Raw genomic sequence first — 20,338 nt, 5'->3', positions numbered from 1 at the left:
ACAGTTTTATTTTATACTTGAATTAAATGTATTTGAAAGCTGGCCAAAGCTTGGCACTTTGCAGTTTTTAGTTGCAAAAGTTTTTGTATGAAGGCATATCAAGTAATATCAAACTACATTTAATTAGTTGTGTTTCTTTTCTTTTAAATTGTATATCTAATGCAATCACACGGGAAAAGTAACTACATTTTCGTACTGTGAATCGTTTTTTTTATTGAGAATCGTTTTTGAATTGAAAATCGATTTTGAATCGAATCTTGAGCCTAAAAATCAATATTGAATTGAATCGGGACATTTTCTGAATTGTGCGCCCCTACTATCTATCTATAATGGCATACAAGTCAACCAGAACTTACTAAATGTTTTACCTCAGCTGTACGCTCTGACCAGTCATAGGACATCGTAAACTCTCGGCCCCAAGCGAACATCAACGAGTTAATCCTAACTGACGCAGGAGCAGCACACGCAGACATCGGTCTGAAAGAAATTCTGGATTTACATTTTTACAAACTTAAATGACATAAAATAAACAAGGTAACACTAGCATCATAAGCGCATGACACATACCTCGCACCCAGAAGACACTGCAGAGCAGAAGAGAAAGATTTGCTACCAGTATTTAAATCCGGGGGAACTGATCTGTGCACTCGCTGCATTGGCCGATTGTGTGGGCGCGACAAGGGCAAATTACCCTGCTGGTTACATATCTATCTGCAAACAATCACTAGAAGAGAAGAACAGAAGACTTTTTACAGTAAAATGTGTTCCCTTGTGGGAACGTAATCAAGGTGTTTCTTGACTTCCCTGAAAGGTTAAGAAAATGCATGTCTACGGTCTGAGTTGGGTGTGTGCTGGATGTCACAGTTAGACACTGCAGTGTTTGGACATGATACGCCACTTCACAATACAGTATATAGAAATGGCCATTTGATTTTGGCAGCCAAGGTGCTGTCCAGTTCATCCTCAATTGGGAAGTGAACTTTTGTGATTACTCATCCTGTTTTGTATTATTGAGTATTGGAATCATGTTTTGGCCATTGTGTTGGACACAAAATGCACAAGAAACCTTGAGTTTGCTTAGTAGAGCACAAGGGTTAAGCATGAAGTGGCAGTGACCCAAAGCTGAGGTTTTTGTTTGTTTTTTGGCTGACTTTTGTCTGCAAACATTCAATGATTTCTTGATGACTTCATCATTTACGATTGCAAATAAAATGTGCAAACAGAAAAATGTCAAAAACACACATCATGTAATTCCACTGAGTCATTCCACACACGTTCAAATTCTTCTGAAGTCACAACCCGTTCTCATTCCGAACTTGTAAAATAAGTACGTTTGGGCAGTGTCCTTCAGCGTCTGATGCGACGAAAAAGGCACCCTTCGGCGTATTTGTGTAACGTACTGGGGAGAGCCGCAGTTGGATGAGATTTAGTGAGTGGTATGTAATGGGAAATTGCTGCGTAAGGATGGTGGATGGGTAAAACACCAGACTTTCACTCAGGAGACTCGGGTTCGTGCCCCGCGTGTGGCGTTTTGTTTCCCCGTCTTCTTTCTTTTGTTTCCCCTGTCTACGGCGTGTGTTTCCCGGCTTTTGAGGCGTCCTTTCCCCGTTGTTTTTCTCCTAAACCCAACCTCTGCGATTTCGTTATTGTCGTGCTTCACCCGCGGTGTGTTTCCCGGCTTTTGAGGCGTCCTTTCCCCGTTGTTTTTCTTTTGTTTCCCCCGTCTACGGCGTGTGTTTCCCGGCTTTTGAGGCGTCCTTTCCCCGTTGTTTTTCTCGTAAACCCAACCTCCGCGATTCCGTTCACCCGTCCCGACCAAGCACGTCAAAAGGGACGAAAAAGGGACGGCAATAGTGGCGACCAAGCACGTTTACATGAGACGCTAAAGGAGACTTTTAACGTCAAATAAGAACGAGAAAGGCTCCTGACCGAACGTCCTTATTTTACGAGTTGGGTTTGAGAATGTGTTGGAAGTCAGCCAGTAAAGGTTAGCACTTGCAACGCTCCCACAACTTCCTCAATTGGCTTTGAGCACAAATGGAACGTCAACACGCCAGCTAACATGTTCATGACTATAGTGAGGGACCAAGAAACACTTTGAAACACCAGAGGCTTTGGCTGCAAAGGCCTGGCAAAGAGAAAAGCCTTTATGCTTCATTGTTATAAAGCAGCAACAGTGGATTTCTCACTCTGAAGACTTCAATACGTAATAGTGTATTATGTAAAGTGTAAATTCTTTCTAAAATTGAAAATATAGATAAATAAAAGCATTACATGCAGTGCTAGTCTTTCTGTCTGTCTCTATTTATTTTTTGGGGAAATATGTTGGTTCCCATTCGTGTTTTCATTGATCCATCCATCTGGCACTGGCACACATAATCCCAAACGCTGCCGATCAGTGATTGCCTATCACCAATACTCTATAGTATTTTCCAAACAAAAGTACAATAGATCAACATTTTCAGAAATGCGCACACTGTCTTTCCAAAAGTAAGATACGAAGATTGATAGTGATCTCATGTCTGTGAGTTAGATATGGAGCCGAGTTGGGACGTGTGTGTTAACTGCATGCCAAATTAATCCAAGCACACAAGGCCAGATTGCCTCCTAAATTACTGAATGACTGGTTGCTGACAAACAATGTAACAAAAGGTTGTTTTTAGACAGAGTCCGGTTCAGTGCTCCCTTCACATAAAATGCCGCAAGGCTACATCACATCACTTCCAGAAAACTTCACAGAGAACAATGAGGGCAAAACAGCATTACCGATCTGTTTTAGCCGAATGTTCTCAGGTCTAGCTCAGCAAAAAACACTGACTCCGTCAGCATGTTAGCGTTCACTACCGAGCCGGTTTGTAACCGTTAGGCTGCAAACAGGTAGGCTAGGCAACATTACAGTACCTTCACTTAACCTGATCAACTGACTTGAGCAGTTTAGATAACAGACACTTGACTGTCCAGCAGTTATTACAGACATAACAACATACATCTGCTTAATCACCCCGTAGCTACAGTTCATGGCGGTGCGCCGCTCAGAATGAAATGAGTTATGATAATTTACTTATCAATGAGCCGAAACACAGTTCCGGATCATTCCGGCACACTTTAACCCTTGGGTATTTCCCAATAAATAGTTACACAGTGTAACTTCCTCTACAAAGTCTTTGTTTATGGGGAAAATGTGTTTGCCTTTGTTTTGTTTCTTTATAAATTAATTTCTTCTTCTGTCTCTTACAATTAGCCTCTCTCTCTCTCTCTCTCTCTCACACACACTCACACACACACACACACACACACACACACACATACACAAATTGCTTTCATTCTTCACCGATATTCTTTCTCTTCCTTGTGAACCGTCCAGTGTCTCTTGTGCACATCTTCTTTCTGACACACACAGAATCACTGATATTCTCACCCTTCTTTCTCTCTCTTTCTTTCTTTCCATCCACCTTAACCCAACCTCTCTCTACCCTCCTCTCCCCCATCTCATTCTGATGCATGGCTGTATATTTGGCCTTTGTAGAGACAGACTCACTCCTGGAGGATTCTCCTGGAATCAATTTACCCTCCCTGTGCCAAGCCACTGATCAACAATTTACAGGCCATCAACTGCTGGGGCTGCTGGGAGGCTGTTTAACCGGTATATTAGGTGTCTGACATGAGTCGTGCGTTTACAGCAGGTAGTCTCTGCTTTTACAGTTTTTTACAATCACTTTAGCACTAATTTCAGAACCTCTTTTTTCAAAACTCTAGACACAAAACTCACAACCAATGATCAAAATACACATTTTTTCAAAACTTGTTTCAATTGCTTGGATACAATACACATAAACCTAATATCATTTGTTCATTTAACAAAGATCACCTGTTCAATATGACACAACTTAACATCAAAGTACTACTATTTCAAAAAGCAATTCACACATTACATTTCAGATGATTGTCTATTCATTTCATTACAATCATCTAACTATCAATTCATACAACAGTTCAAAATGATAAGTAACTGTTGCATTAGTCTTAATGCATAGTTGTATGGAAACAGACAAACAATATTCCATGCTTAGATCATGAAAGTTTCAAGATAACGAGATTCATTGTCACCAATTAGCGTGGAGCATGAACTACATTATCTGTGGATGTAATATTTCATCATCCTTCTTTACTGTAATGTATTACTGTTTACCAGACACTGTTTCTATGGTCCCATGTACCACCTTTGACACTATTTACAGTATTGACAGTAATGCACTGTATGCATGCAGGCTCTTGGTATTGCTTGTCCAATACTGCCAACTCGTTATGATGATTGAGATATATACTGTATATATAAATACATATTTACTCATACAACATTGTTCGCCATGCCTGAAGGTTTGGCTAATTGCGATGTAGATGAGAACCTGTGGCCAAATCCACAAGACAGAGTTGATGAAGATGTACTGTAATCACTTCTTTGTTTTGCTTTTTACAGTACAAGCAAGTTGAGGAACACTGCATTTGATGTCTTTTCTTTTGTAGCTAATTATTTTGCTTTGATTCAAATAAACCTCTGTTGTGATCGTACTGCATTGTTTTTCATCAATACATTTCAGGTTTTGTTGAATGATTCCACTGTGTCTGTAGTATTCTCTCACTACTGCAGTACTTTTACAGTAATGTATTTACATCTAGTACCATAATGAAACATGTATCACCTATTTTGTACTACAATATTTAATGATTGTACGAACGATGTGTTCAGAGCTCTACGTAAGCCTGAAATTCTAATTCAAATATTTTGAGATGTAGCTGATCAGCCAAGGATTTTGGTTGCAGGTCAGAATTATATTTGTAGCTTTGAATTTTATTTGAATTGTCATGGAGACAGAAAGGTCAAGGCAAAATGACACTGGCATTTTGATTAAGAATGTAAGACACGCAACACAATAAACGAAATGTAGAAGAAGCCTGCATGGATATAGTTGCACCAGAACTGCATTCTGGACTAATTCAGACATGTAAACCCCATTAGAGAGCCCTCACGTGCCATTGCTTTCTTTTGTTGAGCAGTGCAAAGTAGCAGAATACAATTTAAAAACCCTGCTCTGTAGTGCGGTATCCATGGAGATTAATTAGATTCATTGGGTCCCTCTCGTTTTCTCTCTCTCTCTCTCTCGACTCTTTATGCGTGTAGAGAAAGGAAAAAGAGTGAGAGGGATAATGAAGAAAAATAAAATGCAAGAGAGGAAGTGGGAGAGACAGTCTGGCAGTTTATACGACAGACAGGGGGATAGGAACGTAGTGGTTGCCATGCGACGGCCATATAGAGCGGTGATGGCCGTGGTAATGCTACCTGGCATTCTGTTCAGTGATTTAATCAGCTCGCCCAGCCAGTCATAAATCATCATCAGGCTGAGTTACGAAAGCCTAAAGGAGAAACACAGACAAGCACCACAAGTGGCGTCACTGTTGCTGAAGGAAAAGCTTGTTGCTCTGACTGCTGTGTTTAAGTTGAAATCTGGTTTCAGAATAGAACCATGACATGGTCCAGTGTGTGGTGAGTGGTAGTCCTCAAGATCCTTAAAGTCAAACTAACATTAAAATAAATGTTTATCTAAGAAATCAGTATATATTTGTACTGGATATACAGTATATAGTTTGTTGTTGCAACTTTGTTAGCTGTTGCTCAGTCCCATTTGTGATTTCAGCACACCTTACGTTACTCCCTGATTAGTCTATATCCACGACCTTCCACTTCCAGGGTTGCTCCGTTGCTGCCGGAAATTCCGCCATATGTCACTCTTTTCGGCTGGATGTCCGGTACCTTACACTTTCTTTGTGTTGGAATTTTAAACTCCAGTGGATTTATGAAGACCATGGTTAACTGCTCCTCAGATCTTTGCAGAGTAAATCGAGACAGCTAGCTAGACTATCTGTCCAATATGAGTTCTCTGTTGCATGACTAAAACAACTTTTGAACGTGCACATGTCCCACCAAAACAGGTCCCTTCCCTATTTTGCAGCAGCACTGGGGCTCTGTGCGGCAATTATCACCACCCATGACGATTGTGATTGGTTTAAAGACATGCTAATAAACCGGAGCGCGTTTCCTTTCCCATCTCACGGGGTACTGTCTATTTGCAGTGCTGAGGTTACAGGATTCTACTTGTTTCTGTGAGTTTTGACAGTCTGACTATTTGCAATTACTGGAACCATGAAAGAGAGACAGCTAATGCTAGCTACCCCATTCTTTCTATCATGCAAGATAAACAGCTGTGCAGTGTGCAGGAGCTGACATGACTCAGCAGGTGTTGAAATATCATGAACAAGAACTAACCTCTGGTGGGAGTCCAGTGAAAAATTATTAAAATAACTGTAGAATCATTATAGTTTATATGTCCTTACACAAAAGGTGACTGTTAAACAAGTAAATAAGGGTGATAGCTTTCAATCAATTTGTCACCAAATTCAGCAATTGCCACAATAGAGCTCTTATTTGTGGTGCATTATAGTAACAATAAATGCATGCAATCTCCTCAAATAAAGGTGAAGTTTTCACAAACCATAACTATAATATAGCATACGTATCATCATGAACTCCAGTGTGCTGGCAATTTTCCCTTCATACTTCCTACTCCACAATCTGCATCATCAGTCTCCTGCAGTCTGTGCATCAGCTCCTGGCATCTAGTGTTAGAAATTACAGCCTTTGTTAATTTTTGTCAGTTTAGGAAAGACTCACTAATGAGATGGTAGGAGCAACATGGGCAAATTGGATTTAAGCTGTGATCTGTAATTAAAAACCCAACCTAACGGCCATTTTGGCAGGTAACTTACTGGGAAAGGGTGCGATACATTCCTTTGATGCATCTGTGGGCACTGTTAGCCTGTGCCTGACTCTGATGTATGTATGCCTCGCTGCACCTAACAAATTCCATGTTCTTCAAAATGATGTCAGAGTTTTAGTCACTTTCACTGCCAGTATTTAAGTATTTATTGTCATCATAATCAGCATTATCCTGTCTTTTTAGTGGTAGATTTTGTGTCCCATGATGGTTTTGATCCTGTTTCCAGGATTTTTCACCCTGACAAGTAGAGCCTTAAGGCTGTTTTATGCTTCTGCGTCGAATCGATGGCGTACCCCCGCAGACCCCTCTGCGTCTACGCCGGACCCTACGCCGTAGCCTGAAACTTTGTTTCTCTCACTATGACTCTAGAGTCGGTACGCGCTCCAAAGATAATCGCCATCACTCTCTCACTTCTCCCTCGCTATATCACCTACTCCCCACACTAACACGCACACACATACCGGCTCGACGCACACACCAGCGCACAAGTATTAACATCAGTCCACTTACGTAGGCTATGGCGAAAGCTCTGTGTGGAGCCTCTGCAGAACCATAAAACAGGCAGAAATCTGCATCCCTGTCTATAAAGTAACACCCTCCATCTCCCCTTTAAGTGAAGGACAGATGGCTCCTGTGTCAAGTAAGCTGTTTCAAGTAAGAAGGCAACACACACAAACCCATGCATGCACACAAACACACCTGCAGGTAGACTTGAACCGTAGGTCTTATCAGGTTGCCCCAGCTGTGTTGCCAGCCGCTGGCCTCCACTCCCCACCTGTCTGCTGGAGTTAAACTGGGGGTGTTTAAAATTAGATTTAACATCGATCATTTCCCCAGCCTGAATGGGGCCCAATGTCAGAGGCTGGCAGGGGCAATCCCTCACCCACCGTCCGTCTGCCTAACCTCAACACAGCATCGGGGTCAGAGGCCAGGAGGGAGGAATGGAGAGGGAAACGAGGAGGGAGCAGTGGGAAAGTGGAATGAGGCAGGAGGGAGGGAGAGAGGGGAAAAAGAAAAAGAGAGAGAGAGAGAGGAAAAGGAAGGATAAAGGAAAGGAAAGGAAAAGAGCGAGGATAAGTTAAATAGGAAGAGGAGGAAGTGTGAAGAGAGGGATGGAGAGAAGGAAACTTGAGAGGCATGGGATGGGGTAAATGAAGACATAGTTATAAATAAAGTCTACTCTCATTCTATCCATCAATTTAGCACACCATATTTCATAGAAAAACAATCCTTTAGAAGAACACTTTAAGTAATTGTGGAGCAAATGTATTTTCAGGCAGAGTTAGTTTAATTTATTTTATGCCCCTGAATGGATAGCGGAGATTGCACAGCAGTGATAGAGACTACAGTGGTGTCATTTGCATGACTTATTTGCATGGTCATTTTATTTCCATGCTACGTTTCCCTTTATGCAGTGTCACCACTGAGCAAGAGGAGGAAGTTGATCTGCATATTAACAAGTTACGTTGTGGGTAATGGTGCCACAATATTGGATAATAGTATAAGTATATAATCTAACTGTTCCTGGATCATTGTCTCTGTGGTATAGCTGTGTTTGGAGGAGAATGTAATACCTCTTTCACACCGCTGACCAGGGTTGGGCCAGGGTTGTCTGATTAGTGTTCAACCCTCCTTTTGGAAATTTAAACCAAGCCAGTCAACATGGGTATATCCCTGGTCATAGTCTATATCCACAACGTTCCACTTCCGGGATTACCTTATGCTTTCTTTGTGCAGGAATTTAATCTTCGGTGGATTTATGAGGACTATAGTTAACTGCTCCTCAGATCTCTGCAGGGTAAATCCAGACAGCTAGACTATCTGTTTAGTCACTTTCACTGCCAGTATTTAAGTATTTATTGTCACTATAATCAGAATTATCCTGTCTTTTAGTGGTAGATTTTGTGTCCCATGATGGTTTTGATCCTGTTTCCAGGATTTTTTACCCTGACAAGTAGAGTCTTAGTCCAGAGTCCTGCAGGGGTATGTCTGATTTTATGTCTGAAAATACCACCCACAAATTATATTTTATGTGGGTGGTATAACTTGAAATGACCACAAATTCAGAGTCAATGTTCCATTAGCACAAGCCCACCTTCTCTGACACATTTTGATAACATTTTATTTTACAAAGTCCCACTTTTTCTTTTTTCAGCATTTATAGCCGTGTATAACACTAATAAATGGTTTATAAAACAGTATGACACCCTATATTGTTGTTGTGAGCAAATGTAGACATTGGTTTGTGTTTATCAATGTGTTTGTTAGAAATTATAATTCCTCATATAAAGGATTCATAACAGGAAATGCTTTATAACACACTCTAAGGAGTTGTCCATTTGTGCAAGGTTTTATTTTACTGTTACACCCGTTATTGATGTTACATAGGACATGTGATAATTCTTGACAAATATATATTAATAAATCTTTAAAGGGGTTCTTAAATCTTCTTACAACTTTATTAACCATTTAGTGTTTGTACATTGCTTATTAATGCTAAATAATGGGGGTAACATTGAAATGTTAAATTCTTCTTTTTTTTTTACAAGCTACCACAAATAGAATATTATAATAATTAAATTTTTCAAGAATATGTTCAGTAAATGTTATTTCTAAATGCTGTTTCAAAGCCTTCTCTACACTTCCCAGTAGCAAAACCGTAGCTCTTTTGGGCGCTTAGTGCCGCCCATGATGATTGTGATTGGTTTAAAGAAATGCCAATAAACCAGAGCACGTTTTTCTCCCATCCCGGAATGCTGTGTGGACTAGCCAGACCCTCCTTCGCAGTGCTGTTGAGGAAGGTCTGGGTTACAACCCAGGAGCAATGCATTTTTGTCACATTACAGCAAAACTTTTCTCACTATCCGCTAGCTGCCTGTCCCCTGAACACACTGTAAAAAAAAAAAACGCGGTCTCTGTAGACAGCCCAGGCTCCACAAACGGCAACAAAAACAAACTGTGCCAACCTGCACCACGAAACATAACAAACAGTGTTCCAGCCAATAACCGACAAGAAGGATTTGGGGGTGGGGGTTGGGGGGTTAGTGTGCGGAAAGGAGGGGGAGGGGACGTGATGAGGAGCAGGGACTGGCAAGCTAGCCTCTGTTTTGTTTGACAATACTTCGAACGTCAACAAGAAGTGATGTCACCCAACATCGCTTAGAGCACCTTTAAGCTGCTCCGAAATGGGGGGGCCTTTACACGTCATATTCAGTGAACAGCTAACTTGTTGCTTGTTGCTTTAGTTGAGCAGGAGGGGAAATGGGGTTAAAGATGTGTGTACAACTTAATATTAACTTGAAATTTTGGCTACTTTCAGATGCTGATGCTATCTTTCTCTGTCTGACATGTAATCTCGGACATGTTCAGCTCCCAGAGCAACACCCCTACACACAAGTCCAAAAATCAATCCCTACCGTTTAGGTGAAGCACTGTTTTGACCTGTTCCTCATGATCCGTCTCCATTCCTTGAACCAAAAAAGATAGCAAACGTGAGTGATAGCTTATTTAATGGTTGCCGTCTTTGTTTGGGTCATTGAATAGAGAGACACATCTAAAGAAATTAGATAAAATTCTACTTAACCATGGCCTTAACGAGAAGGATTTTCTTTTACTGGTAGTTTGGAAAACCTAATTAGGGTCTTCAAAACACACATTGTCAACACAGCAAGTCTCAAATCAAAAAACAATGATTACATTAAAGTAACAAACTATGACTATGAGATTCGTCAGGTGGCTAGTTACACGTCTCCAGATGAATGCAAATGTTGCTCCGTGTCTGCTGGACATGCAAATAGGCAATTGTTTTACTAATACATTTGCCATAACAAGTTTATAGGTGATAATATGTTAAATGTTGTGTTTTCAGTTAGCGCCCCCAAGTGGCCACAGTTTTTTATTGATTTAACTCAAAGAGGTGACCGACTCCAGTCAAGTCTGTAGCCATGGCATTTATTACATGTCCTTATTTACTAAATAGGAGTTGCTTTTTGTTGTTGATTTCTTTAGACCATTTCATGGAGGTCTATTCCAAATAAAACCATGAATACCCTGACTCCAAATATATGCTAATGTTGCTCTGTGTCAGCAGTTTGCCTACATGTAGCCTTTGCTAACACGTTTGCCATAACAACTTGGTGATAGTCATTGTTAAAGCCGATTCTCATTTTCTTGCCAGTGTGTTTTTGTCGCCCTCTTCATGCCCCGGTTATGCTGATGGGGGATAAAGGCCTGGCCAAGAGAAGGCCAGGTGTTGCTGAGTGGAGGCTCACATATTTTAACATCTGGTCTTTGTTGAAATAAAGCTATTTTGAATTCAACTTTAACTTTTTTTTTGTTGAATATTCCTCATTTCCCTTTTGGAGCTTAAAGCCAGTCAGAATTCATCTACAGAAGTAGGCCTTCTCTACATCAGCCACCACAACAAAGTAAAAAAAATATTTCAGAGTGAAAACAAGACACACACACACACACACACACACACACACACACACACACGCTTGGGCATGTGGTTCTTGACCTTCCTCATGACCCCCAATGTAGAGGAAATCACACGCCATGACGAAGAGTCCCATTTTCTAGTTGTAGAAATATTGCGCCTGATGTCATTTCTATGGTCAATATCAATCTACATTGATAAATATATCAATCTTTTGGTGGCTCTCAATCAGCCACCACAAGAAGGAACAGTATGTCAATGTTGTGTTTAGTTTTGTTTCTTCAAATCAAACCAAAAATAGCTTATAAAATAAATTAATAAATTGTTTATAATAATAATGCATCACAAGTCATAATTAGAGGGGCAAAATGGTACAGTTTTCAGATTTTCTGAGTCGTTCCACATTGTTTTTTACACTTTGTGTACTTGTTGTGCCCCTGCCTTATATTCAGACGTTCAATTAGTACCTTGAAAGTGGTGCGCACATCCACTTTGCAAAATATACAAAGACATAAAAGCAGACTTTGTAGAACAGATCAAGAACTCTGGAGTTGTTTGGGGCCCTTTCAGTCACATCTCTGCTGTATCACAGTAACCTCTCTGAACCTTTGCCAGTCAAGCAGTACATCCCTTTATGAAACACACAATGAAGTCTTTCCAAGCATGACATTCTCTCTGTAATGCCATCTATTCGCCAGACCTCATTTATGGCCTTGCAGCTATAATGCCCACTCATTGGACTCTCACTATTACCATCAGCATCCTTGTTATGTTTGTGAGGCATGTCATTGCCAAATGCTAGGAACATTGATTTTTATATCCCTGCTCCCAGCAAGGTTTGTAGCATCTTTAGACTTCCTATCTGGCCTTGTGTCTTTACAGGGACACTATTTTTGAGTGAATAGGGTAATTAAGCAGTTAAGGTTTTTCTGATAAACATTTGATCAGCAGTATGACAAACTGTTTCCCCTCCATAGAATAAATACCCGGCTCTGTTTCTGTTCGGTTAATTCCTGAAGTGGCTTTCTCATTACTGTCTTAATGGTTGTTCAATTAGAGTTTCCATCACTTTGAACTGAAAGTGAATTAGCCCAACGCTGCAGTCTATGAACTGCAGTCAACTCTTTGAATAAAGGGGCCATTCGGACGCGAAAATGGGTTTTACCTGAGGGAAGAAATCATAGGGCTGTTACAATAATGAGAGACGAGATTCAGTTTCATCCTCACATAAACTGAATGTTAAGGGAATAATGTATAGGTGGACTCCACAATGCTTTACCAGCCAAGGATTTACATTATCAAGTGTCAGTTACTAGAACAGTAGAAGAAACAAATTGTGAATCTTAGTGGTGAGTAGTCACTTTCAAAATCATAGTTTTAATGAAAAATATGATCTAATTTGGCAACAAAATACAGTATCTTGAGATTTAGCAACAATTGCAAATGAATAAATGAGTCTTTCTTTATATGTCAGTGTCAGCTGTTCTGTCAAAAGCCTATTATGATAACAAGAAAAAAGATGATTTCATTCCTATGAAGACTATAGTGTGATATTAAAATATAAAATATGGCGGGTTTGTTCAGGACACCCCCATCTGTCGCTAGCAATAATGCGAGCTGGCATTACGTTTGACGCTTCTTCTTCTCGCCATTAGCATCAGTAATCTTGGCCTTGCCACTCCCCAGCTCGCTTGGAAACCGTGATACTAAAAGTGATAAAAAATGTGTTAGCAGGTACCAGGGACTTTTTTTCATAATGGAAAACCAAAAAAGGCGAGTAGAGTCGAGGCAAGTCGAGCAGGTACCATGTAATGGAAAAACGCCAATAGACTTTAGTGAAGCTCTGACGTTTCCTCCAGCACCTCCATCAGGTTATAATGTCAGCATGCTAACATACTAAACTAAGATGTGAACATGGAAAACACTAAGCCTGCTTAACATACAGTAAGGCTGTTAGCATAGTCATTGTGAGTAATTTAGCATGCTGATGTTTAGCTCAAATCATGCACAGCACTGCATGCCAGAGTACTCTCCTCTTTAATCATCAGTCAGGCGTATAAGCTGTCTTCTTACCACATATTTCTCCTTTACATCCATCCTAACTAAGTTCATTTTCCTTTTTTTTCACCACTGTCTTCTTCCCTTTCGACCCCTCTGCGATACCCATCAATCCTTAACTGTTGAGGGACACACTCATTTCACAGGTCAATTAATTTTAATCAGAGTGTGTCAATTTAATCTGAGTTCAAACCGCTAGACAGACACTTTGTAAAAATCTCATTAACCTTCCCATTTTCAATCTGCTCACTTCATCAGCAGGGCAAAGCAATGACTCAGTCATTTTCAAACCCACGCTTCTTCTGTCGGTAAACAAACTCCTGAATTTGGATAATGTCACAGGAGAAGAGGTGCCCGGGAGGGAAAACACACAAACATCCTCTCACGCCAAAAATGACACTGGCATTGACTTAGTAACAATAACACCGGCAAGAAAATCAATGTGATCTCAAGATAAGGTTAAGGTTAAATGATTGCCATAATGGATGACTACAGCAGGAAGACAGCAGAACACAGAAACCACAACAAAAAGGACATTCTCTATAAGATAATGCAAAAGATGTTGCTGAAGATTAAACAGCAGGAAAAAAAACAAGACATAAGTGTCTTCATCAGACCAACTAAGAGTAAAGGCTCTGTACTATGTCCACACTGTGGATAAAATGTCTTTACTGAAATATATTTTCAATCCATGACACACATCTGGTGTCTTTTTTACTGCTGTGATGTTCAGCTTAATCAATCTGCATCACACAAAAATCTCCATTAAAACTTGAGTCAACAAGAAAAGCATGTAGGACAACAAGTCAGTTAGCCAGCAGGCTAAGCTCACAACTATAATTAGTATTTGGGGAGATACTTACATTCAACCTGAGTTACCATGGATACTTCTGACTGCTCTGTTAAACAGGTGTCCTAAGGTGTTGGCCTTGAGGGTAATGCCCTCTCTGTCCCTGTCCCATTAAGTCTGTCGCCACCACTACTAAAATCTTGGTTTGTGCACTAATATAAATAAGGTTAATCATTTTTGATTTTACACATCTTTGCTAAAACAACAACAAAGAGATGTTCTCTTGAAGGTGAAAATCAGGGTTCCCTCAGATACAATGTCTCCAGGCACAGCTATGTTGTGTTTTCTGCTGCAGAAACATGCTGATTGCTGTAGTTCACAGTAAACTAGGTCCTCTTGTGACAAGAACAGCTCAAATTCCTGTTAGACTGTGAGCAGAAAAATGTAAAATGTAAATGAGCTGCTAATTATATTGTGAACTAGAGTCTCCCTAAATAACAAAAAAAATAAACAATACATAATTCAACTGGAAAGTGTTGTGCTGACAACTGTATTTTTTAAAATCTGGTTATCTCCATTTTTAATATTCAAAATAGACATGGACAAATCACCCTTTATTTTATAAAATGAATAAGTATGAATGCAGCAATTACAGCAGAGCAGATGTGCGTGTGTGCATGATTAGCACTTCATCATTATCAGATTTACAGAGGGAATAACTTAGACATACAGTATATTCAGTTGGTCTAATGATGTGCTGTTAGTAATTCACATGATCATATCGCAGCGTTCACTTGAGGGTTCCTTAAAAATTTACACTGGAGAAAATGAAACTGAACTGAAAATACTGTTGATATATGCTAAATCCTTATGGACAAAGATTACATCTCTTCAGATGATGGTGCACACGCTTCATTAAGCCTGACTCTCATTGCGACTCCGTCTTAGTGCTTTTTATTCTAGAGGTTTCAATGTGCTTGACAGAACAAACCAGGCGCACCCGACCACTATTGCCAGTATTCATTATTTGGACTTGGGTGTCATGAAGAGCTGATAAGATGCAATGCTCATTTGCATGAAAGGCCAAGACACCCTTCGGAAACCACAGAGCCGTGCAGGCCGGCCGCTATAGTCAACACTGGCCATTCATCTCTATCTCCTTTACTCTCCTATTCTCTTTCTTCACACGGGCACACTCGCTCTGCCAGGCACAAAAGAATAATAGGCATGCACTGCAAAAAAAAAAAAGACAAGCTTGGCAAGAGATTTGATTTGCTATCAATTCTTATCAGCCTTATTTTAAGATAGTTTCAATCAACTCACTCTACTGCAGACTCCTGGCATAATGTGAATTGTTTCAGTACATTTGCTTTAAAAAAATAGAAAAAAATAGATACTGTCTTGGAGTTCTTTGTCTGGAGACTTTATGATTAGTCCCTGAAAGAGGTAATTTGAAGTGAAACTAGTGATATTCAAGAGAATGAGCAGCAGTATAGTTTCATAAAAATACCCAGAAGTGAAGGTGATAATTCTTGCTACATATTACAAGCACTTGCCAAGCTTGTCATTTTTACAGTGCAGGAATATGAGCACACACACACACACACACACACACACACACACACACACACACACACACACACACACACACACACACACACACACAAACCCCTGCTCTCTTTGTCTCTCTTGCTCTTTCACATAAAGGCACTCTCTGGCCTCTTTAGTATTCTGATGTGGTTTGTGATTCTCTGTCAACATTTGACTTCACAGGCGGTGGGGATCAGACTCATACAGAGAGAGGCCAACCTCCTGTGGCTCGCCACTGCAGAGGACTGTAGGTAAGGATTACATGGACAGAGAGACAGACTGACGGGATGACATGCAGACGGACACCAACTCTCCTTATACCTGTAGTTATATAATATTTGACCTTAAATGATCGGTGTTGTCAGATACAATAAGTAACTGCAAGAGGAAATCCCATGAAATGCAGCACAAGTGTCTGACCCCCTCTCCTGTCCCTTTGAGCTACGGTGGCCTGTAAATGTCATTAAAGAGACAAATAAGCTTACTAATTACAGCAGAGGCCTTTCTCAAAGCCGTGTAGATATATTAGGGTCGTTTTGTGCTACGAGGCAGTAACTTTAGGTTACTTAACGTAACCCTGGTTCTTTGGTAACAGAGTGAGGTGTTTCACTATGGGAATCGCCTCGGCGTGATCAACTATGGAAGCTCCAATGACACCACGTCTGTCCATGACAGACATGTCGACCTGTGCTAGGGCCACGCTCCCTCATATAATCACCGTTGACCAGCTCCTTACAAATCATTCCAGATAGGTTTCTTTCCGTGTCTCACTCTGTTAACAAAGAACCGGGGTTACGTTAAGTAACCTAAAGTTCTTTTTCTAACTTCGTTCGGTGTTTCACTATGGGAGATATAGACCACTCCCAGGTTGCATGAATCTCCCGAAGCCAAAATCATATTGAACCGAGAGTCACACTGACCCCGGCGCCGTAGCCTCCAGCACAGCCTGTGCAAAGGATGGTCCGGAAACATCCAGCCTGTAAAACCTCACAAAAGTGTGAGGCGTAGCCCAGCTTGCCGCCGCACAAATTTCCTTCAATGACACACCCCTGAAAAGGGCCCATGAAGTGGCCATGCCCCTTGTGGAATGAGCTCTCAGGCCCTGGGAAGCCTTCAAACTTTTACACTCATAGGCCAATGATATGGCCTCCACAATCCATGGCTTGCCCTTATGGGGGAGCTACGGACACGAACAGCTGATCCGGCTTTTCTGAACCCAACCGTCCAACTCACATACATGTGCAGAGCCCGGACAGGGCATAACATGTGAAGTCTTTGCTCCTCTCCTGAGGAGAAAGGAGGCGGGTGAAAAGCTAAGAGCTCCACTGAAGAACACCTATAGGCTGACTCCGCCACCTTAGGCACAAAGGCTGGGTTGGGCCACAAACAGACTTTAGAGAGCCCTGGGACAAACTGCAGACAGGTAGGGGGCAAATAGACCAAGCCTGTAAGTCAATTACCGCGCTTTGAAGTGATTAAAGCCAAGAGCAAAGCGGCCCCGTGTTTTACCTCCGCTGCTGCTGCAGCAAAGCCACCTCTCTATCCCTGCTGGGGGGTTCGAGGAAGAGGTCAAAGGCTTTGCCATCCTGCTTTCTGAGGGTGCTGGCCCCTCTTATTTTCTTTAGAGCTGTACCAAACAGACCTTTGGTGGGGTTGTATGTTGCGTCCAGGACCTCTGCTTTCTGTGTGTCACTCAGGCCCGAGAGGTTCAGCCACAAGGCCCTCTCGCCTGCGACTGCGAGCCTTGCACTGCACCACGTGAGGAGCGCAGCACAAGGTCGTTCACCACACAGATTTCGTCATGACTGTTGGCCACCGGCACCCTCAGTCGCCTTTCCAGTATCTTTTCTGGCACTGACGCACAGTGGGTGCATGACTGAGGGTCTGCCAGCGCTGCCTGAGCATGTTTAGCGCCCATGCAGGCTGTGCACATCGGTTGAGCGTCCCTGCCCGAGATGGATGCCCTACATGACACGGAGCACAGGCGGGATACAGCCTCACTAGCCTTCAGTTCTGACCCTTTGGCGGGGGGCGCTGCCAAGGACATGGTGACACGGAAAGGAATAAAAACGGCGTAAATATACAACCTTAGCAGGCGCGTTATGACATGTTAGCCTGTCGGCAAGCTTAGCACACAGGGTTTAGCTAATGTTAACCATGTACCGAAAGAGTTAGCCCGTTGTAACACGTTAGCTCACTCCAGGTACCCGGTCCGGCTAACAAACAAATGCTAACCAAACCCAGGGAAGCTCGCCGTAACGCGTTAGCCAGAGGGTAAAAGAGTTACACAGCTAATCAACCGATAAACAAATACCGACTAGCCGACAGAAGAGCAGTTTGCCTTGACGCAGACACTGCTTTCAAACTGTGTAACCATAAGGTAAAAACTTCTTGCGAAGTACTTACTCAGCAAATCTAGACTGGGTCGGGAACTGCGTTCGGCAACGTAGTCCTAAACGGTCCGTCTTTGAACTGTTTAGCAGATAACTAACCAAGCTAGCCCAGAAGCGCTGAGGGAGCTTAGTATAGTTTCTTTACAGGAAGAAAGCGAGAATGATTTGTAAGGAGCTGGTCGACTGTGATTATATGAGGGGGCGTGGCTAGGGCTGTGACGGTATAGTATTTTTCTTATCGCGGTGACGAAGCAACATATCACCGCGGTATGGCGGTTAACCGCAACCCCCTTACAAGAGTAGCGTAAATTAGAGTGAGAATGGCAGAGGGGGCTTTAAGTGATTGACATCAGTGCCCGTGTGGAGAGCAAGCGGTAACGGAGAGCAGCGTATAAGTGCTGCTGTGAGGAAAAGCGAGAGGAAAAAGAGATAGCAAAGATGATGTAAAGTAAACAATAAAACAACAAGCTTGAGCTTCTCAAGACACAGTGGCTTTATCTGTTGTCAATACCGCCGGTAAAGTGAATGGCCGTTACCCCCCGATAAACATCGGCTTAACCCATAGCACAGTGTTTCCATTTCAGCTCAATGTGAGAGTCTTTACTGTGTTTTGCTGTCATTTATGGCCACTCTGCTTTCTCTCATCTCCGTTGATCTATTCCACAGACAGTTCTGAAAGCTCTATTGTCAATAAAGTAAAAAGAAAAAAAAAGGTTTGCCGACAATGCCAAGGGCAGACGCTCCGCAGCACAGCGGTCTTAGTAGCTGAGCAGGCAGAGTGCTCTGTCTAAGATAACCGATATAAGCTGCTCTGTTTAGGCTACAAAACGTGCATGCAGGCTGAGATTCAACCGTTCGGTTTTGTCAGGATTAAGCCATAAGCAGAAGGAAACTCCGCTAGCTGCTAGGCTAATGTGCAATGGTAACCACTGCAGCGTTAACGTTACTGTGTCCACGTCCACCTCAGCTCAATGGACTGTCCATCCTCATGTGCAAAGCTGAAGTGACGGGCAACTTGCATTTTTTTTTCTCTCCATAAACTCTTGAATGTAGGATAGAAGACAGTCGATGAGGGTAACTACACAATGATTATTGCTTTCATTATATGTCATATCACACAATATCTGTTCTCCTGTAAGTTACGCGAGCTAAAGGTAAAAAAAAAAATATGCGGTGATGGCGGTGATGATGTCATGACCGCGGTAGTGGCACGTCACCGCCGGTATTGCGGGGATGCGGTTATCGTCACAGCCCTAGGCGTGGCCCTAGCACAGTTCGACCTGTCTGATTCCCATAGTGAAACACCGAACGAAGTTAGAAAAAGAACAGTTTTACTTATAGCCAATTTAACATTCATCTCACATCCAGTTTGCTTCTGGATATGATTCAGCTGGAGTACATTTATGCCTGACATTAAAATGCGACTGCGGTATACACAGTGAAATTGGATTTCTCTTTCCCTCGCTCAAATGCAGATTGTGCCCTTTACGTCCTTCAAAACTGACAGTAAACATCTCATCTTGCTTGTTGTTCAACCAAAAGTGTCCCCTTTTTTTATAATCAGAGCCACCTGTTGGCAGTTTGATTTGTTTTTTATTTCTGTCTTTAGTTGGCTTTGTGCTGATTGGAGTTGCTTTGCATTAACTATTTAGGCCACCTCAGGGTGTCTGGGATAGGGGAGGTGACTTCATGCACACACCCTTGCTCAGAGAAATAAATTAAATGCACTGGTGCTGTAGTATCCTGATAGCAATAAAGCTGATAAGTAGTAGAGCTTGTGATCAAATGCTGAATATCTCAACATGCTTAGACACTACATGTTTATTAATGGCTCGAACCTCTAGTGGAAGGTGCGGGGGACTGAATGGCAAGCGCTCTGCTTCCACCACATCTGCCAGTCAAGTGTCCTCAAGCAAGGCACTTCAGTGTGTCTGCTGCAGGTTATTATTGTCCCTGTTGTGGTCACACCTTCGAGGTGAAACACTCTTTTTCCCACTCTAGTGCAAACTCCCAGCTGTTAGCTCCGTGCTCATGCTGACATCTCACATCTGTTTCCATGAGCCCAACCCACACTTCTATTAACTCATAATACATTGAAAAGAACAGAATTTTGTTGTTGGGTGTCACCTTCTATTTGTGGACAAAAAGCTGGTCCCTACAAGATTAACCGATTCAATTCAATTCAATTTTATTTATATTGTCAAATGACAACAGGAAGTTATCTCAGGACACTTTA

This window comes from Perca fluviatilis, chromosome 5 (genome assembly GCF_010015445.1).
Source record: "Perca fluviatilis chromosome 5, GENO_Pfluv_1.0, whole genome shotgun sequence".
NCBI lineage: Eukaryota > Metazoa > Chordata > Actinopteri > Perciformes > Percidae > Perca > Perca fluviatilis.
The sequence above is the reverse complement of the archived record's forward strand: the minus strand, read 5'-3'. Positions refer to the sequence as shown.